This window comes from Aotus nancymaae, unplaced genomic scaffold (assembly GCF_030222135.1).
Source record: "Aotus nancymaae isolate 86718 unplaced genomic scaffold, 86718_ANA_hifiasm-v0.15.2.pri h1tg000016l, whole genome shotgun sequence".
Classification (NCBI taxonomy): Eukaryota; Metazoa; Chordata; class Mammalia; order Primates; family Aotidae; genus Aotus; species Aotus nancymaae.
The window spans coordinates 69,949,018-69,954,491 of NW_026988428.1; the positions used below are offsets into that span (position 1 = coordinate 69,949,018).

The window sequence follows — 5,474 nt, forward strand, 5'->3', positions numbered from 1 at the left end:
GCCCGGGAGGACAGGAGCCCTTTTAGAACATGGAAAGTGTGGTCATCCCATCTTTAGACAGCACACATCATATGTAAATATAAGTTGCATGGGGACGGAAGTGGGGCAGGGAATGGAAATTGACACAGACATTGACAGATTGCTTTCCAGTTTCAAGGTGGCAGATGCACATCATGAGACCAGAGGAGATCGAGACAAAGGCTGGATTTGGCTTTTCTAAGCAACATGTGTTCCCTTGCAGGGCTGGAGGGGTGCGGAGACAGACAGAGATGGAAACCAGAACAGGGGAGCCCAGCGGGCCCAGAAAGGTACAGAGGGCAGAGGCTCCTCTTCTGTCCTCCCACCCACGAGGGTGACAAACAGTGGCTGTGCTCTCCCAGCAAGAAAACAGCACAACTAAATCAACACTACACACAGACACAGACAGAAAACTTTCATGTGGCTTTGTTTTCTGCTCCCTGCCTCACCAGGTCCACAAGCAGAGAGGAGTCTGAGGCGCATGGCTCCAGTGTCAGACTCCCCAACATGCCACGTGCTCAGCAGGATCTGCCCATGGACACCGAGGGAACACTCACCTTCCCCACCTTGGGAGAGGTCAGCGGACAGAACTGCACTGGGTGTTGGTGTCATCCAGGACCCCACACACTTTCCTGAGCGTGATCCTGCTTCCCTCCTCTGGGCAGCTGCATCCTCTTCTCCTGCAGGATTTTCTGGAAACTTGGCTCTGGGTTTCGTCTCCCTTCTCCCCTCTCCTTGCCCCAAATCCCTTTTTCTGAAAAAGTGAGGCAATTGGTTATGGGTTAATTTGTTTAAAATAAGTGGCGGCCTCCACGCTTCTGTTTTCTTTCAGCCTGGTGGTCATGCAGGGTTACAAAGGATGCCTGGGCTCCCACACAGGTGCTGGCAGAGGGGGCGGAGGGTGGTCCTGTGCTTCTGCCTGCTCGAGGAGGGAGGGTGTCCCCCACCCCTCATCCCTAGGCCTGGCTCCTTCCTGACCTTCTGAATATCCTGTAGTCCAGAGACTTCAGAAGCCACACTTGAGAAGAGCGGAGCCAGGCGCTTAGAGGAAGACAAAATGCTGCCATTCTAGGATATTATTAGGTATCTGAATCTGTTAGAAAAAAATTAGGAACTATGTATAAAACTTAAAATATTCATGTATTAAAAGGTTCTTAGAATCAAAGTTTTAAACATGCCATCAGCAAGCTTCTACCACTAAGTGGGGACTTTTACAAAAGTTGAGCAAGTTCCCTGAGTTGAGAGAAAAATGAAGCCACTTGTGCTGGGGACACTTGGGGCAGGGAGAATGTGGGCAGAGGGAAGCCAGAGAAGTCCCAGCCTGTGGAAGCCAAACAGGAGAGTGTGCGCCGGGAGGGCGATCAGGATGGGGGATGAGGTTGCTCTCCCTGGAGAAGGAACCCTAAAGTGTGCAGGCTGGGACTCCCTCCCCTGGGGTCCAGTCCCCCAACATTTCACAGGCCTCCTGGAGCTGCCTTCCAATAAGGACAAACACAGCAAGAAAAGATCCATTTCTGCACAAAAGTCCTTCTGGAAAGAAGAAAAAAGAAAGCCGTGAATGGAGTCAAAACGTTACCCAGTGCTGACTTAGCCTCTCAATCCTTGTTCTAAATACAGTGTGGTTTCTAAGTCAGGGAAATGAAAGAAGCCCTTCCCACACGGGGACAGGGCCATGACCCCAGAGGATGAAGCAGCAGTGTTTATTCAAGATACAACAGTGAGGGGATCCCGTCACATTCCTGTCTCCCCGGAGACGGCACATCTCCACAAGTGATCCAGGAGAAATCTTTTAAACTCTGATAAGTTCCTAAAAGCCACTCCCTTCACCCTGTCCCCCAGGGCCTGGTCCAGACTGGGAGACTCACTGGCTTGGGGTGCCCTCGGGTGGCCGTGTGGAAAACCACGGTTTAAGGCCAGTCTGGGGCTCCCAGACCTGGCCAGGATGTCCCCAGGCCACCTGTCCTTCTGCTCTGTCTCACTGTCCCTTGGCAGACGGTCTGATGCTTGTGGCTGGCCCAAGGACACCTCAGGAAGGTTTGGTTCCCACTCTACAGATGGTCTGATTATCCAGAGGTTTCAGGGACATCTATCTGCCTTCTGGAGATGGACGGGGGCCTTAAGACTTCAGTTGAGAACAGGATGCTGTCTCTTACTGTCCGGGGCAGGGATGGCCTCCAGCTGCAGGAAGTACAGCAGCACCTGGACCTGCCGGAAAGAGTGGGAAAGAGGAGAGAGGCTCAGAGGGTGCTCACAGCTGGCGATCTTTAGCCCCCAAGTCCAGCTCAGGTGCTGGGGCCCCTGCTGCTGCCATGAAGCCTTTGCAGTGAGATGGGGAGGTAGGGCTGCAGATGCGGACAAGGCATGACTCGGCGGGGGTTATTTTAGAGGTGCACAGGGCCTTGCTCCGTCACCCAGGCTAGAGTACCGTGGCTCCATCATGGATCACTGCAGCCTCTAACTGCTAGGCTCAAGCCATCCTCCCGTGTCAGCCTCCCCAGTAGCTAGGACTACAGGTGTGTGCCATGATGCCTGACTAATTTTTCTTTTTCTCTTTTCTAGAGATGGGGTTTGCTGCATTATCCAGACTGGTCTCAAAGACCTGGGATCAGTTATCCTGCCGCGGTCTCTCAAAGTGCTGGGATTACAGGCATGAGCCACCACACCTGAACACTGGGGGCAGTTTTAAGCCCCTAGCAAGGTGCACCAGCAGGACCAAGAGGTGGCCCGAGCCCCCCCAACACTCTCATCCATGCAGACCTAGGCAAGTTTCTCTCTCTGAATCTCAGGTACTATCACAGACAATGCAAGTAGGAAGCTGGGCAGGGCAGGACTGGGGGTGTGGCAGGCAAAGGCCACCTCTGTCAGGTCGGGGTGGCATGGGCTGGATAGAGCCTGTCTTTCCACACCTGGGACATGACCTCCAAGGACCAGCTGTCGGTCATGGTGATGGGCCTCTGGGATTGGCAGAAAGCTTGCTCTCCTTCTCTGAGGCTGGAGCAGCGTGGGGCCAAAGACCATGGCGAGGTTGTGCAGGGACTTTTACTGACTGCCTTTTTCTTACCACCCTGTTGAGGACCAAAGCAGAGGGTGCTGTTTCCACGCCACCACCAGGAAAGAGACAGAGGGGCTGGGCCGTGCTGGAGTCCTCAGGGAGGGAGTGACCTGACCCTGGCTGTGCTGCAAGCTGATTCCAGCCCTGGTACTTGTGGGTCTCAGTGGCCCAGGATGAGGGGTTAGCTCTGGGCTGGTGGGGAGGTCTCCTCCATGTTTGAGGAGTGAGGGAGTTGGGGGGTTCAAGTGCACTGCTGGCCATGGCCAAAGCTCTGAGATCTTTGTGAAGCCACAGTGCAGAGGGGGAGGAGTGGGGCAAAGAGGAGAGGCTGGGGCGGGGGTGGCAGTGGCGCTGGTCCCCAGAGGCAGTGAGGGACTGCAGATGGTTTGGGGTAAAAGGTCCTCGGTGCTGTGGGTCTGATGTGAGGAGAGGGGCACCCTGTGGCCTGGGTTTTTGTAGCCCTCCCTGGGCAGCCATGAGAGACCTGGGATACCTTTCCAGGTGGTCCAGAAGGAAAAGGAAGGTGAGCAGGTTGGCCTCTAGCCAGGACAAGGGTGGGTTAAGCATGGAGTTCTCCTTTGCAGCAGGGTCTGAAATTACTGCAGAAGATGGTGGGTTACTCCTCATGGTCACAATGAGCTGGAGACCTCTCCCGAGGTGGTGACATGGAGCACCCGGGACACGTGTTCGTGAATATTCCAAGCTCGTCATCATCCTCACTCCCACAGCGCTGGCCCCCAGTAAGGACCCTGTGAAGGGCACCAGTGTGGGGTATGACCCACCTGAATGCCTTTTCTCTACCTCACAGGGGTCAGCAGCACCTAGAGAACAGTAGCAGGAGGTGGCATGAGAGCAGTGGCTCATGGGCAGAGCTGCCGGTGGGAAACTGCGGCTACCACCCCCTCCCCAAGGCAGCCCAGAGTAGTGGAGGCTCAGCATAAAATGACAAAGGGGAGTGAGGGACACAAGGAGGTGGGAGGTGGGTGGCCCCAGCCCCACACACTAAGCAGAGACCCTCTCTTCACCCTAGACTCCACAGGGGCACCTGAGGCTGGTAGACCAGGTCCTCTGTGCGTGGGCCCGGGAGGCAGACCGGCCCTAAGGGTCATGCAGAGGATACGGGGGCCACACACACCCCTGCCCTGCTTAGACATCAGCCTCCAGGTTGACTCAGGGTCAGGCCAGGTTTGATTGTGTGCTTGACTTGGGCTAGAGCACCTGGGGACCCTCGTTCAGCCCTGGTCTGCAGGAAAGGGGACAGCAGACTTAAGCACCCCACAGCACAGCTGATGATTTTACTCTCTTGGTCTCCTCGAAGAATAGGACAAGGAGTCCTCTGGGGACAGACAAGAACCTAAATGACAGCCTTGGTTCCGGCCCCTGCTTTCTGAGCTTGGTTAAAACACTGACCATGGTAGAAAGGGCACAGCTTGAGTTCCCACACCTCACTTTTCACAGCCCCCAATGGCAGCAGTGCACATGGAGGAGACGCCTCCTATGACGCCAAGGCCTCCAGTGCTCACCGATGCCCTCAGCAAATTTGGGTAGAACTCATCGGTGAAGAGGGGCTCGGGCAGCTCACAAAAGTAGAGCTTCAGCGTGTCTGTGATGGCGTGTATGTCCATCTCACTCATCATCATCAACACGTCCATTATCTGGAAAGAACATGGAAGTGCTGCGGCCTCCTTGAGGATCCCGAGTGGGTTTCCCGCCATCCCTGCCTTGGCTAAAGCACCGTCCCTGCAATGCTGACCACTGTGCGGGTCCCTCCCTGGCTTTGAGCAGTTCGCCTTACTCCTCCCAAGAGCTGTGCATGGTTCTGTGTCTATGTAGAGGTGATGGAGGGATGTGTGCATCCCCATATTTCTCCCCTACTTGGCCCAATGTGATGGCCAGGAGGAGGCCAGTGCAGCAGGACTCAGAGCCTGCATGGGAATCGGGTGGCTCTGCCCTGTATACAGCAACCACCCCTGTACCAGTCTTCTGGCAGCAGGAAGGCTGAGGGAGAATCCGATGGGTTTCAGTGTTTGAACCGGTGTCTTCCTTTTGAGTTGCTGCTGTCCCCAAATTACATCTTTATACACTATGTGCTCCAAAACACAAACTAATAATTAAAAAAAAATGTGTTAGTCTTTTAAATTATGTAGAAAAGAAAATATTGAGTTACAAACTAAAGTTACAATAATACTATTTTAGATTAGTATTTTTTTAAAGTACTAATCTCTTAAATCAAGTAGAAAATAAAAAGTGGAGTAGAAAAGCAAAAGCAGAGTTACAATTGTCCATGTATTTACCTTAATTGAGATCTTTATTTTTTCATACAGCTTCAAATTATTGCCCAGTGTCATTTCATTTCACCCTGCAGGACTCCCATGAGCATTTCTTGCAGAGCAGGTCTAGCGGC

General features: G+C 53.7%; 1 pseudogene; it reads right to left on the reverse strand.

The window, feature by feature from the left end:
* Positions 1 to 858: 858 nt before the first annotated feature.
* LOC135275338 (breakpoint cluster region protein-like) lies at positions 859 to 3,784 on the reverse strand (annotated as a pseudogene).
* Between the last annotated feature and the right edge of the window lie 1,690 nt (positions 3,785 to 5,474).